General features: G+C 36.2%; 1 long non-coding RNA gene and 1 pseudogene across 1 annotated transcript in view; both read right to left on the bottom strand.

Moving 5' to 3' along the window:
* The window catches only part of LOC131273265 (uncharacterized), a 90,074-nt gene that overhangs the window by 59,594 nt on the left and 14,531 nt on the right, over positions 1 to 15,949 (bottom strand). The window lies entirely within an intron of this gene.
* LOC101420821 (NEDD8-conjugating enzyme UBE2F-like) lies at positions 9,681 to 10,855 on the bottom strand (annotated as a pseudogene).

Genomic DNA, 15,949 nt, shown 5'->3' with positions numbered 1-15,949 from the left:
AAAGTTGAAATCATGTAAAACATAATTACATATTTGTGTGGTAAAACTATAAAGCAATAAATAGTGAAAGTCAGAAACACTCCTATGCTTTGGAAGGCTATTCTGTAGAAAGTCAGAGGGTGGATTGGGTAAGAAAGATTAATAAAGGAGAATTGGGGATGAGGTACTGATTAGAAGGATATCATACTGGAGAAATTTGATGAGGAGATTAATAAGAACATATTCAGTAGGAATGAAAAGAGAAGAAAGACATAAAATATTTCAGCAGCACGATCAATAGAATCTCTTACTCCATTTGAAATGGAAGGCAAGCAAAGGAGTAATGTATATTTATGAAATAAATACTCTTTATATGCCCAGCACTCTGTCAGGTGTTTTATGTATGCTACGCCATTTAATCCTGATAATAGCCTTGTGTGATACATATATTTATTTCTATTTTTAAAATGAAAAAAATGAGACTCTTGTAGGTTATTTAATTTGCCCTAGGTCAAATGGCAAGGAAATGGAGATGCCCTATTTGAAGCCAGGTGTGCTTGATTGAAAGGTCATGCTCTTTTCATTTCAGAATGAATCCTAATACATCACAAAGCTTTTGAATGTCATTGCTCCAGTGAATGGTGATACCATTAACTGAAATAGGGAATTCATAAAAGTTGCATGTTCTATATGGATGGGAGAGATGTTTCTAGACATGTTTTAACATTGCAACCTCCAGGTCTTGAAAGAAGTTAAATAGGTTGAGAACTGCCCTGTCCAATACAGTAATCATTAGGCAAATGTGGTTATTTAAATGTATATCAATTAAAATTAAGTGGAATAAAAAATTCATTTCCTCCATCACATTAATCACATTTCACCCACTTAGCCACAAGTGATAATGAACAGTACAGATATACAGCATTTCTACCATCAACAGATCTCTTTGGATAGTATGGATCTAGAGATAAGATTTGGAGTTATCAGTATTTCAGATTAGCAATTGTTATAAGCAATTACAACCCTATGAAGTCAACATAAGGACTGAAGGCTTAACAAACAACTTGCTCAAAGTTATATAGCAGTAAGTGAAAACCTCAGAATTCAAGCACAGACTGCTTGATCCCAAGTTTTAACCACTTGTAGGTGATGAGTCCAATGAAGGAATGTTAAGAATGTGAAAGAATATGATTACACCAACTTTCAAGAAAAGCATTTATGAAGAAGAGCCTATAAGATGGATATAAACTATTAATTAAAAGAGAAGCTTATGGATGAAGCTCAAGAAAAAGTTTGTTTTCAGTGAGCAGATGGACAACAAAGTCAAATGCAATATGTAGATTAAGTATTCAAGGAGTTTCTGGATTTAAAAGGGACTTTGAAAGAAGTGTTTAGTAGAAGCTTGAGCAAGCTAGTGAGTGTAGTTTAAACTTTTAAGAAGTTTGCCCATCAGAAGGAAAGCCAGAGGCTTACATAAAGAGGAGGTAAGAAGTAGTTTTCTTTTTTAATACATGGAAACCGTTGAAAATTACTGTAGTTGGAAAGAATAAAAGTTTTAAGGAAATTAGAGGATTAACTAAGAGAGAAGCAATAATTAATGGTGCAGGGTGAGTTGAAAGCCAGTAGAATCAAGGATAGAATGGACGGATTTAGAACAGAATTTTAGAACAGAAGGTCCACCTTCCTGTGAGAAATGAAAAGCAAATGGTAGAAGAAAATGCAGATAAATTTAGAAAGAGGAGGTTTTACTTTCTTTAAAATTGTTTTTTTCACAGTCTCTTTATTGAAAATTGAACAAATTGAAATGCAAGCTTCAGGTTGTAAAGTTTCATCATTATTTAGCCTTCTCTAAAAAATCATCCCTGTCCTCTCCCAAAACTACATGTGCACATTTCCTGGTTGCTTCTCTGGCGTATGAATACCTCCAGTCATGTATGTAGGACCCCAGTACTTCAGTCGATGCCCAGAAATAAATATTGCTTGAATGAGCAAACTATTAATAAATGACTTCCTTTTTCTCCTCCACATCCAACTTCTTGAGGCCAAGATTTAAAATGGAATAAACATATTGTGTAAAATCATGGAGTTACTAATTAGAATATAGGTCACCAGAATATAGAATGAGGGTAGAGAATGAAAAGCTGAGGGTTAATCTGTGCAGAATTGGTAAAAAAGGTGTTTTTTTTTTTAATCTTTGGAAATGGATAGAAATGCTTAAAGCACTTCATAGTGTTTGTAGCTAGCAGAGCTATTATATGTGTATGACAGTAGGTTTAAAGGGAAAATAAATGTATTTTACTAGAAGGAAAACTAAAAAATATAACAGGACTGTATAACAGTGAAACCTCATGTGAAATAGGAATATGGGTAATATTGCATACTTTAGACTGTTTTTAACAAAGTATGAATACAAATAAACTAGAGAGAAAGAAACAGAAGAGCAGCTATGTACAGCAGGGGAAACAGAGAGAAAAAGGTGATGAGTTGTTTTTTCGTTATTAGTTATTATTATAATTGGAATAATGTAAATGCTATAATAATAATGGAATGATGAATGCACAACTATGTGATTATACCTGATACCATTGATTGTACACTTTGAATGGATTGATGTTTTATTAATCTGTATCAATAAAATTGATTTGTTAAAATAATGGAATGAGGAAAGGGTATAATTTAAATTGGATATTATTCAGTTGGCTAAAGATAAAAATATCTCCATTTTTAATAGCCTGAACTGTGTTAATATCAATCAAGTTCAGACTAAATAATACATAAAATAATAGATGGTTAGTAGTTGGGTGGCATTTTTATCATATTGACCCCAACATTTTTCTCATAAATTCATCATTTTTTTATTTTTGCCCTTTTTCTCCCCCTAGGAAAGCAGGAAAAGCAATAAAATATCATTCTTCCTTTATAAATTCCCAAAGAAAACAATATCTGAATGTCTACAATTTGATTTTATTCAGATTCTAAAGCCACTGATTCTCTAAAATATTAATGTATCCAAAATAAAAGTACTACCTTCCTAAGATACAAAATATATATTTATTATTCTATATAATTCATGCCAAAAAATCATGTACTAGCCTGAGATAATGTGAGACACAGTCTTTCATTATATTGGTTCATTATTAACAAGGATTTAAAATAATTTTTGCTTAATATTATTTTCACCTACTTCTGATTATCAAATTAAAACTTAGGCTGAAAGTTTTATTTCAAACATTGTGTCTGTATCTATCCATTTCTAAGTAATTTCATTTCAATAAATGCTTATTTCCTTATTTCATGTTTTTATCATCTTAATTTTAGCATTATTTGTTATTTATTGATATGAAATAGTACCAATTAGCTCACAACTAATGACTTTCTTCATAGTCTTCAAGATTTTCTGCTATCAATTTTAGGAATTATGACTTTTGCTTTTTTAATTATGCTTTTTTAAAGAAGAAAGTCTACCTTTTTATCTCAAAAGTAAGACCTCCTCTTATTTCCAAAGCAAACCAATATTTATTTACTTTTACTGAGACAAGACTAGCCATGCTTTCTAATGTAACATTATTCTGAATATTTTACAAGCAAGTTTTAAAGTTATTTAGATAGTCTTTAACAATTTCATGACTGTTAACTAATAAAAATGTCTCTAAATTTACAGGTATGCCTTGATTTGAAATAAACCTCTTTCTGAAATTAAAATTGCTTTAAATGAATTAAATTCATTTAATTGTTTTAAATTAGCAATTATATTTCTAATATACTAGGGGAATTGTAACAATGGAAAATAATTTTTAAAATGGGAAGCAAATCCCACTAAGTTAATTGAAACATTTATATAATAACTCATTCACCATTTAATCATAATAAAAATTCTGAGAACCACGTTGTAAATGAATATCTTTCACCATGGGGAAGTGCAAGACTTCTTGTCATTCTCTTCCTTTCTTCCTGCCTCTTTTCTCCTCCACCCTCCCTAGTCCAGGGATTGGTCAGGATCAAGTGGAGGACATACGACCTTCCAAGGCTAAAAGGCATTGCTGAAGTTGGAAGAAACCAATTGAATCATATTTTGCAGGACTTGAGTTTTCAAAGTGGTTGAAAAGTCAGGGCAAGGAAGCACAAGCCATCTGCTTTCCCTTCCACCAATGTAGTCAGAAAGATGAGGTTGATCATCTCACTGCTCCCCCTTGTCAGGCTAAGGACTTTGTCGTTGGACCTTCTTTTTTCCACACAAGAGTGGAGCACAAGGCATCAGTACTAGCCTGAAAATGTCTACGGTGGAGAGGGGAGGCCAGAATAGCAAAAAGCCTAAGAAAAACCATTTTTTTAAAGTTTGCTTTCTTTGTTTTCATACCCTGTGTTACTGGCTTTATGCTTTTTCTCATTGGAATGGTCAATTCTGGATACAGACTTCACTTAGGAGAAAGAGATAATTTACACTTCTGACCTAGGAAAAAAATGTATGGTGTCCATGATCCAATTTCAGTATGTTTAAATGCAAAATTATGGGGCAAGTTTCCAAGCTAATACAATCACCTTATTTGCTTCTTTTGCATGGATCTGAGGGGAGTGCTTAGGACAGAATAATAGCAGGTATTCTTGGGTACCCTGGGCAAGTCATATCATGTTTTAATACATCTCCATCACAGGATGAATGTGTACAGACTAGGAAAACCACACAGGACTTCTTCATGAAGTAATTTATGCTGTATTCACCTAATGTGGACAGAATATTCTTGCCTAAAACTTTTTCATACCATTTTGGAGTACCATGCCTTTGTTCAGATAGAAGGCAAACAATTAATTGTATATTACTATTTAAAAGGAATATGAAATGGAGGTCAATGTTTGGTTAAACAGTTGGCCAACTACATTGCCAGGGATTTATCATTCTGCACCTCTCAACCTGGAGAGCAAAGTCTAAATTATTCTGATAATTCTTTTGTAGATACTGTTCAAGACAATAGGTTGCAGTATTGCTACAGGAAAAGATAAAAAGAATGTGGATGAAGTTCAAGATATGAATTAATGAATGGTCATTAATGAATTGTATTTATTCAATCTTTGTAATTAGTTAAAAGTGGAAGTAGAAGAATGATGGAATACTGGATTATGTGCTGGAAGCTTGCATAGATGCAGTTCATTTCTATCTTATCTAATCTTTCAGGGTGGACATTGTGGCAGTTTGAGGTTATTTATGAACCCCCCAAAAAATAAGGGATTATGATTGTAAACGTCTCTGTTCCTCCGGTCATGATACCCTTTGATTGTATTAAATTCAAAGGTTTTATCTTTATTTGATTAAATCAAGATTAGGCCTTTGATTCGACCACATCATGAGGGGGACTCAGAGTGGAGTACCTGACCCCTTGGTGGGCTACGTAAATGGACATTCACACAGAAGACACACAGTAATAGAGCTCCATAGACACAGCAGAGGACAGAACTTTGATCCTGGGGCCTCAGAGAGAGCTGAGCCATTCACTTGATAGTTTGCAGCTAAAGAGACCAGAGCCCTGAGCAGCTGAGAAGGCCTGGAAAGAAACAAGCCCTCCAGCCTACAGCTGAGATGGGAAGAAATTGGCCCCATGGAGCCGTAAGCCGAGGAAGGCTGAACCCTTGCAGAAATGAGCAACCATCTTGCTTCAACACATAGCAACAGTCTTTGATTAAAAAAGTACCTCTTACGGTAACTTGAGTTGGACTCTTTAGGGTCTTGTAATTGTAATCTTTTACCCCAAATAAATACGCTTCATAAAAGCCAACAGATTTCTGGTAGTCTGCATCAGCCCCCCTTTGGCTGGCTAATATAGATATTCATATGATTTTGTATTGGAACACACACATACTTAAATACACATACACACAGAGTCATACATTATCACTTCCAGTTGAAACCCAGGGTTTGGGGTACATAATATTGAATCTAATTTTCTAGTGGATAAACAATAATAAAGGAGTATGAGTATATATATTAACAGACAGGAAAAAATTCCTCAGTGGACATAGAATCAAACAACGTTTCAGGGATAAAAAGTTTAGAAATGATCTGATTGCTCCCCTTTATCCTAGAGATTAAGAATGAGACCTAGAGAAGCATGTGACCTGTTGAACAGACATATGGATGGCATCTATTCTGTAAGCCTGGGTACCTGTGTGACACTTGTGAGCAGAGCCCCATGATCACATTTAAATATGTAGTTAGTAAGTAAGAGTTGTGTTCTAGAAAAGGCATTATCTGGGCTATTTAGTGTATTATGGATGTTAATAAATATTAATATTTTATTCTTCTAATATGGTTGAGAAGATACATGAACAAAGATGCCAGGATTTCCAGTAGTTTATCTTGAAATAATAAAATGATTTTCATTTTAAAAACATGAGATTATTTTAATTCCCATGCTTTCTGCAATATAGACTTCATATAGTAATCATTGTACCTATATTTTTAAATTTAAAAAAAAAGTCATTATTTTTATCAAGAAGTACTTTAAATATTTCTGGTGTATTTTATATTTAATATAGGAATTACAAACAAAAGAAAGTAAGTAAAACCAATGTAAAACAATTCCTCAACTTAATAGCCATCTGTGTTTGAAGGCTAGACTGCTATGACTTCCTGTGTTTCCATAATCTTCAGAACCTCTTCAATCATAGCAAATAATGTATGACTTCCTATATTACGCCTATACCCTGCTTATAAATGTTTTATAAGGTTTCCAGTATTTTAAAAGATGTATGAGAAAGATTATACAAAGTAAATATTCTATTGAAATCAGTTTAGAGATTATTTTGCTTCTTCATTAAAATGCCTCCAATTAAAACTTAAAGTCTGTGTTAGTGATGATTAGTGCATAGAGCTTCTTACATATTTTATCTGATACCCAATATTCTTGCAAAACACATGACATGCCATCATTAGTTTGGTAAAATGCTTTATTCAAAACAATTCAAAATTTTTTTAATCTTTGAAAGTTTATCACTATCCTCTCATCTCTTCAATGACAGTGACACTTCATAATAACTATAATGAATAGTTTCTGATATTTCTACAGATATATTCCAAATTTAACAATAGCTATTCTATGTATTAGAATCAATATATCATCTTTTATTAATGTATGTTTGGAAGAGACACTGATGTGATTTATAATATCTTGAAACGTTTTGGTGTTTACCATTCCAATACTTTAATTTTGAATTTGCACAGTTATGGGAATCAATTCATGAACCCCAAAATTAAATTTCTTCTAATCCTTAATTTTTGGACTGAATTGTGGAGAGGTTAGCTAACACAGGCTGGAAGTATAGTTAGTTTTTCCCTGTAGGCAAGAAAATGAAAATCTGGGTTCAGGGCTTCTGCTGTGGGATGGGGATTGGACAGGAGAAAAAAAAAAAAAAACACAGCAGTTTTTGCAGTTTAATAATGAAAAAAAAAAAAAGTGAAACAAATCCAATGACTTTACAATCTAACAGCTTGATTCTCCATTAAAAATTTGGGCAAATATAAAGCTGTGTGGGGTGGAAGATAGAAAAATAAAACCAAAGTTTCTGAAAAGCAGAGCGATTATTTAACAGGCTTGCAGTATTGAAGAAACAAACATTAAAGTTCAAGTCATGCCTGCAGAAGGGTGCTGGCTAACACAACAGACTATTATCTGAACTTTCTGGAGAACTTTGCCTTAGGAAAGATGGCAAACCAAAGGTAGAGGGGCCCATACCAAAAACTGAAGTCCAGTCTTGAATCAGTATAACCCCTGGTTAGATTAAATTGGTGAGGTTCCTACATCTATCTGCCTAGTTGAGGAAAGGATAACCTCTCTCTGTAGAAGAGTAACATTATTTTGAGCCTCTGCATTTTTAATACAAAATATGTGGCATTCAATCAAAAATTACAACTCAATTATAATTTTTTCTATTTAACAAAAATGATAAGAAACAAGCCCACTTACCATAAACTAAGAGAAATTATAAGATATGTATGTACTGGAATTATCTGAAAGGATTAAAAATAACTATGATCTATTAAAAATGTAGAAGATAGAGAAAATAAACAAAAACATATAGAATTCCATTCAATATGTAAAGTGTATTAAAAGAATCAAAGGGAAATTCTAGAATTGAAGATTAAATAATTGAAATTGAGATCCCAACATATGGGTTCAACACTAAGACAAAGTAGAATTCAGGATCAGTAATTTGGAAATACATCAATATTGAATATTGTCTATACTGAAAACAGAGAAAAAGAGAAAAATATAAAAGAGAGCACAATGTCTTTAACTGACCTAGTCAGTTGTTGTAACACGCATGTGGAGAAAAAGAAAGACAGCAGATGAAAATGAACATATTGGTCTGTAAAACCTTCAATATTTACTATTTACCCCTTTACAAAAGAAAGATTGCCCACCACTGACCTAAGGAAATGCATTCTCTGCCTCAACAGAGTGAACAGTGTGATTTTTTTTTTAAACCATACAAACATTTATTCATTTATTCTGCGTGCATTCACAGGCCCAAATACCTACAGGCCAGAGACCCGCCTCTCCTCCATGTTGGCTCTGAAGTGCACTAGCCAGCTCAGGAAGGCTTTGTCCTGCTGCCAAGTCAGGGCCTCCTGAGGGGCACCTAATCCAGAAGAGAAGGCCACAGGCATGGCTTCAGGTGGCATCAGGCACCGAGAGGGTGGATTCCCGAGGTTTCTCTCCCTTTCCACAGGACAATGAGGCAGCAAGGGCCTGGCTCTTTGATAAACAGTCGCACAGGCATGGCCTATGGTTTCCACCAGTTTCCACTCCCTCCACCAGGAGCAACTAGCCATGCTCCCCAGCTGGCCAGGGCTGCCAGCCAACTTCTTCTGTGCAGCATGTGAGAAAGGGCTCCCTGTGTTTACCTTGCATATCTAGCTTCAAATGGGTTCCAAAACTTTCTTGCCACAGCTGGACCTGAAAGTAAGAGCTCTGATTTTTAGAAGCTATATTCTTGTTGCATTTGGACAGAATGAATAATTTGTCTTCATATTTTCTTTGTATTTCTTTTTAATAGTTGCTTTATCAAGCATCTTTATGTTTGCTCTATACAAAATACAAACTAAATGAGAATAGAAAAAAATGTAAAGCATTAAATTGTACAAATCACAAGTCTGTTCAAAAATATTAAATAAAATACACATTTCAGTGAGAGATATACAGTAAATGATTCTAAGCATTCTGGTAAGGTATCTAGGCAAGGTCAACATTTCAGGAAGAAACTGAGAAAAATTGCATCGATCCCCATTTGTAGTGAGTTGCTTATTGCAAATCATCGTTACACTGAACCCTTCATTAGCATCACTTGTGAGGGAAATCGACTTGTTTGGGAAAAGGGTAAGCAAGCTCTAACCTCAATTTGGAGTTCATTAAAACTTCTCAAGAACGTCATCAACAGCCTATACAGCACAGTTTTGAAAAAGTAAACATGTCAAGGTAAGCAGACAATTCTCAAGAGCCCAAAACACATTTTCTGGCTGTAATACATTGAAATCTCCACCACACACAGGCAGTCAGGCAGCATTTCTTCTTGGGAACAGTGTGGCCATGGAGTAGAACAATCCAGGGGGACTGAGGGGACATGGGATTGGGGAAAGGAGGGTTAACCTTGTTTTAAGTTAGAGGGACACATCTATCACAGACGATCCATGGTCCTGCAAGCTTCTTGTATCATCTGGCGTGACGCTTATCTTCAACTTTATTCCGGAAGTCCCCCTTGTCCTGCAAATAATGTCCTACAGTTTCAATATTCAGTGGATCATCAAATTTCAAATGGTCAATAAATAGAGTTTTATCTCCAAACCACATTCTTTAACAACCTCGTAGGGGCCCAGTCAGGGCCGTCAAAAGTTCTCTCAGTAAACATAGACATATTTCCCTCATCTCTGTGATGTTGGGGTGCCAAATCATGCTTCTTAGTTTGGGAGGCACCATGTTGTATGCATCAGGAACTTCAGTCTCAAACTGAAATTCTCCAGCCTGGTAGTGTAACTGGATTTTGTCTAGGTTCTTGACTATGCTGCAGAGGTGAATTTCAAGGGCACATCAGGCTAGTTAGGTCAGTAATTTGGTTAGAGTAGGGAGAAAAGAGAAGTGGGAGAAAATAACATATCATGGGCCCCAGGTACAGAGGAAAGGGCTGAAAAGTGATAAAGCGGGCTGATTTACAGACTACAGTTTTCCATTATAGATCATAAATACCCAGGTTTTACTTGCATGGTAGTCATGACAGGGGAACAACGGTGAGAGCAGAGGGCAGGAACAGGTACCACGACACAGTGAAGGCAGGAGAGCACAAGAGAGAGCAAGCTAGGCTTTGTGCTTGTTCTTTAAACCACTGACTATTCAGTCCCTTTGCTAATGGCGCTGGAGGAGGTCCATTTTTGCTGTTTTGACTGATTACCCCACCCATCAATCCCCCATGAGAGCCCAATAATAATGCCCCTGGAGAATATCCTGGGCTCCTCCTGGCTTCTGGAGGAAATGTCATTCCTAATTGGATTTCTCAGGAGAGTCTTCCAGCAGCCATCTCGGGGGCAGGGTACCAAATGGACATGGCCTCCTAGCCGGGTTCCAGATCCATCCATCGATTCCCTATCTTACTAGCGGCTTCAGTAGTAACCCTCATCATCTGGGGTTACCATTAGCTGAAAGCAATGAAGCTTTTTTGGATCAGGAAAATGCACTTCACATGTACAAGGTAAATCAGCTGCAAGGTCTGCAACCTCTTTAACAAGTAGCTTGTCCCTCACAGAAACCCTCGGAGTGGAGTCTGAAGCCGTGGCTGCCGTCCGGGACCCCTTAATACCATCATCCTGCTTCAATTTGCTCGCCAGAGTGAACATTACTGCTGCCTTTCCCCTCTACTGCCTCATACGGCCTGGCCTGGCTTGACTCCACAACCAGTCAAGGGCGGGACTGCGCGCGTCCCAGGCCCGCTTGCTGCGGCCACAGGAGGCTGGTGACCTGGAGCAGGGCACTGGACTCCGTTCCCCATCCGTAAAATGGAGCTAGCAGCTCCTGGACACCAAGGAGCACCAGCGTGGGGGAGTAGAGCCGTGCCCTGCACCAAGCACGCGCTCAGTGCAGTGGCTTTTGGCGATGCCAACTCCTTCGGGGCCAGGATCCCACCTGCCCAGACCCCACCTGCGAGGAGCGCCCCCTGGCGTTCCTCACCTGAGCACTGGGCGTCCCTCCTCTGAGCTCCCGAGACAGGCCAGAGGTGGCCCCTCACCCAGTGAAGTACTTCTCAATATGAAAAGTATTCCTCTAAGATATCGATAAGGAATGCAAAAAGAATGCAAATACTTAGAATTTGAAAAGGCTTGGTAGAAGAATGCAAATTTATATGAAACAATTATATTGTGAAATCTATTCATTTTTAATTAGACTCCTATAGTGAGTGTACTTGGATTGATTTATCATATCAAGATTCAAATCTCTAGTGAATAGTAGTTGGTATTTTTATTTAAGTAAAGATTATAACTTACATAAAATTTGTTGCAAGAAAAAGCATTGGAGCAAAATTAACAAAAAGGATAAGGACAAGTATAGTGGATAAGTGCTGGATTGAGAAATCTCTGCATTATGTCTAGGCATAAACAGATTAGAAAAGTAATGCTATGGTCAAATTGCACTGCAGATTGTGGAAACAGAGATCTGTTATGAAAACAATTCCAAGATATAAAGTTTAAAACAAAATAGTGATGCTCATTTTTTTTTAGCATAAAATTACATTCATATACACAGTCTCTCCAAGCTCAGCTCAAAGCCTGGCATACAAGAATTATGGAACAAATGGTGTCATAGTTTGCTCAAGTTGTCATAAACTGGATGGATTTAAACAACAGCAATTGAATATCTCACAGACTTTGGTACTAAAAATATGAAATCAAAATGTTGGCAGGGTCATGTTTCCTTTGAAGTCTGTGGAATTCTGGTGGTAGATTGCTGGCAATCCTTGGCATGACTCAATCTCTGCTTTCAGCACATGGCCAACTCTTTTCTTTCCTCTCTGTCTGTGTCCAGATTTCCCCTCTTTATGAAGACACCAGTTATATTGGACTAGGGCACACCCTAATACAATTTGAACACAGCAACAATAATAGCTTCAAAGACCCTATTTACATATACATTCACATCAATATGAATATGCATCTTTGGGTAGTACAATCCAATCCATAATAGTCCCCTCTATGTACCCCAAAAAGTCATGCATTTCCCACATATGTAATACATTCACCCTATCCCAACATCTCAAATGCCTAAGCCATTTCAGTAACTACTCTAAGTCCAAAGTCTCATCAAAATCAGTTGATTTAAAAAGTTGAATGATCTATGGCTTTATGTTTTATCCTTCAGCCCTGCTAGAGAGATAGCCCCAGCGTCTCCAAAGACTGGCATGGTAGCCCCACTCTGTCTGAACCCTGAGTGGCAGCCTCATCTTCTCTAGACGTGGGACTGGGCCCTCACTCTTGGCCTGAGGAGGTCCCTTTGACCCAGACATCTGTATCGATGGTTTCACCCATGAAGTCATTCTTCCTCCATTTCATCATCCAGCCTCTATCCATCACCCAGTTCCACAGCCATTGCCATGTTTTGAGGCATTTGTTACATCAGCAGTCCACTTCCGTGTACCAAAAATTGCCTTAGTTCGCTGGGGTTGCCATAAAAAAGTACCACACATTGGACGGCTTAAAAAAACAGAAATTTATTGTCTCACAGATCTGGAGGTTAAAGTCCAAAATTAAGGTGTTGGTAAGGCCAAGCTTCCACTAAAGTATGTAAGATTACAGAGACAAGTAACTGATAATCCCTAGTATAACTCAGGCTCTACTTTCATCACATGGCCAACTCTTCCTCTGTCTCTTTGTCTGTATCCAAATTTTCTCTCCTAATAAGGACACTAACCATATAGAACTATGATCCATCCAAATGCAGCATGAACTCATAATAACCAATGACATCTTCAAAAATCCAATTTACAAATAATTTCACATCACATGACTAGAGGTTAGGACTTGAACGTGTATTTTTGGGAATCACAATATAATCCATAACAAATGGTATGTGATTTTGAGAAGCACTGATAAAAAAGAAATTCCCATTATTACTCCTTTAGGCCCCACTTTCATTTTATTTACCCATTCATTCATTTATTCACCAAATAGTAGTTGAACACCTAAGATCTTCTGAGTACTTCACACTGAGTGAACTAACAGACCTTATGTTTACAGAATTTGCTGTCATTGAACATGATAGATATTAAAAAATAAAAGATATATATATATAGAATTATCTGGTGATATAAGATTTATAGATGAATTCTGTAAAAGAAAATAATAGCAAATACCTATTTACCTTAGTTTTCAAATCTTGTAGCAGCTTGTGTATTGTTTTTATTAAATGATATTTATTGTGAAATTTAAAAGTTGTTAGCATGTTTTAACAGTCAGTACATATGTTATTTTTTCATAAGCTGTGTTTGCCTGTTTAAATATTGATCAGAAATAAACCAAAAAATTCTCCTGTAAAATCCACATACAAAAAATATATGATAGGGCAATATATGGAAATCTTCTCCAGAGTTTGTTTGCATATAATAATGACAATCGCTGAAGTTTTTCTAATTTGAGTTATGATAGATTTGATAACTTTGAGTGAGTTTCCATGATTACTTTGATTTTCTTCTGTATGAATTTGGTCAGTCTATGGGAAAATAAATGTTAATCAAAGTAACCCTTGACAAAAATGTTTAGCTTTAACATAAAGAGAATACCAAAGAAACTTTGAACTTCTCCAAGAAGCAGCTCAAGAAGAATTTTAAATACAGTTATCAGGTTATTTTAGTTCCTGCTTAAATCCATTGTGTTCTCACTGAAGTTGGAATAAAAATAACCTACTTTTGTGGCCCCCGAGGCTCTACATCATTTGTCCTCTGTCCACTTCCGTGGCCCCATTTCTACCACCACTCCTGCCTCCTTCAAAATGCTGTAGCCATTCTGTTAAACTTTTCTAGAACACCATCCTCATCCCCACCTCAAGAATTTGCACTTGTTTCCACTGCTTGGAATACTGTTCCCCTACATCTTTGAATGGCTAGCTCTTTCTCTTCATTTGGGTCTAGTCAAACTACTTGTTTTTCAAAGAGAAAATAAAGCAGTTCCCCAAATTATTCCATTTAGTTCTCTTTTTATTTTTATTTTCTTCAAAACACTTAGCACTATCTCAGGTAATTACTTGTTTCCTATTTCTATTTTTCCTCACTAAAATACAAATCCCAGGAGGAGATTAAATTGACACTTCCATTCATTACCATTTCTCTGGTGCCCGTAACAGCCCTTAGCACATGGTAGATGCTCACAGCTTTTGTTGACTCCTTGAACTCTATGGTAAATATCAACTCTTAGACGTACTGTTAATTAGACTTAACTTCCTATGGGAATTTCTTGAGTTTGAAAAAAAGTAACATAATCAAATCCATCTGAATGTGGAACTTAATTTCATGTTTTTAGTTAATATTTAAAGTATTTTAAAAATCTTGGTAGTCTAAGATTGTACGATTGACATTTAGTCTGGGTATGCATTAATTAAGATGTATTTACATTCAACAAGTTGAAACATGATATATATGAACTGTAGGCTTGGCTTCTGATGAAACTATTTCTGCTTCTGCTTTCACATCACCTATCAAAGGAATTACTGCTGCCCACAGTGACCAGACACCCAAAGACTTTGTTTAATTCCAGGTTCTACCATTGTCCTTAATTACATCATCTCATCTCTCTGTGTCTCAATATCTGCATTACTAAAAGGAAATCACAATGAGTTCAATATATAGATTATCAAATGTAATAATCCTCATGAAAGTATTCAATGAAATTGCCTTCTGCTATAAAATTTTAAGCTTTATCAAATCAGTGTTTACATTCAGCACCCATTTTATTCCACCAATCTAGGTTCTGAGTTGTTTTCTTATTGACAGGTGAGATTGTTTAAAGGTAGAGGCATCACGATAGATTGTTTCATAGTAGAGATCCAAGCAGATGAGAAATGCTGTTTCAAGATAGAGAAAAAGATTCAAATATATGTAATTTATTTGCACCTGAAGTGAGAGAATCTCCTCTAAATATGATTTACAATGGTAGACGGTTGTCCTGGTTAATGTGGTGCTCTACCAGATCCCCTCGGCCCAGCCCAGCACCCATCTCCATCTGCTGGAAATAGCTGTTGGTGGCTGGCATCTCCTAACTGACTCTTCACTGGGAAGGGCCCAAGGTTCTTCCCCTTAGAGCCAATGCCTGTCTATCGCAGGGATATAAAAGCTTTGTCTCCTTTGTCAATTTTGGGGAAATTCCAGAATTTCCCTTGGATTAACTGATGTCTTGGTGGCAACCAGATTGCAAGTTACCCAAAGCCTCCTCTCCTCTCTAGTCCTGCCTTCCTATCTCTCCCAAGAGCACAGAACTCTCCATTTCAGAATCTGCTTCCAATGAATATTTCTAAAGCAGCTGTTTTTGTGAAGATATCACTATTTGTAAAATAGCTTTAAATGAGCTGCAAAGACACAATTAGTTGTAAATAACACATTGTGTTATTTACAAAAGAAACACTGATAAAATGATACTCTGCATATTCGTCACATAAAATTTTGGTACTGTTTCCTTTCTACAATGATTGTCTGTGAAGACTATGCATAACTTTTTCTGTTGGAGTGATACATCTCTTCATGTGTCCCATTTGTTTAAAACAGGAGATGACCTATATGACCATGATTGAAACTAAAAATTTGCAAGCTTTTATTTGATATTTCTTGTTTTTCACTGTGAGACCACTTGCAATTCTTAACATGATCAACACACTAAGTCTAAACATTTTATTTTTTTCTACTGAAAAATGGCAGGGGTTGTAAAGTCATTTTTATAATTTTCAAGCTGTTA

The sequence above is a fragment of the Dasypus novemcinctus genome, chromosome 14 (genome assembly GCF_030445035.2).
Source record: "Dasypus novemcinctus isolate mDasNov1 chromosome 14, mDasNov1.1.hap2, whole genome shotgun sequence".
NCBI lineage: Eukaryota > Metazoa > Chordata > Mammalia > Cingulata > Dasypodidae > Dasypus > Dasypus novemcinctus.
Note: the sequence above shows the minus strand (reverse complement) of the source record. Positions and strands in the feature narration are given on the sequence as shown.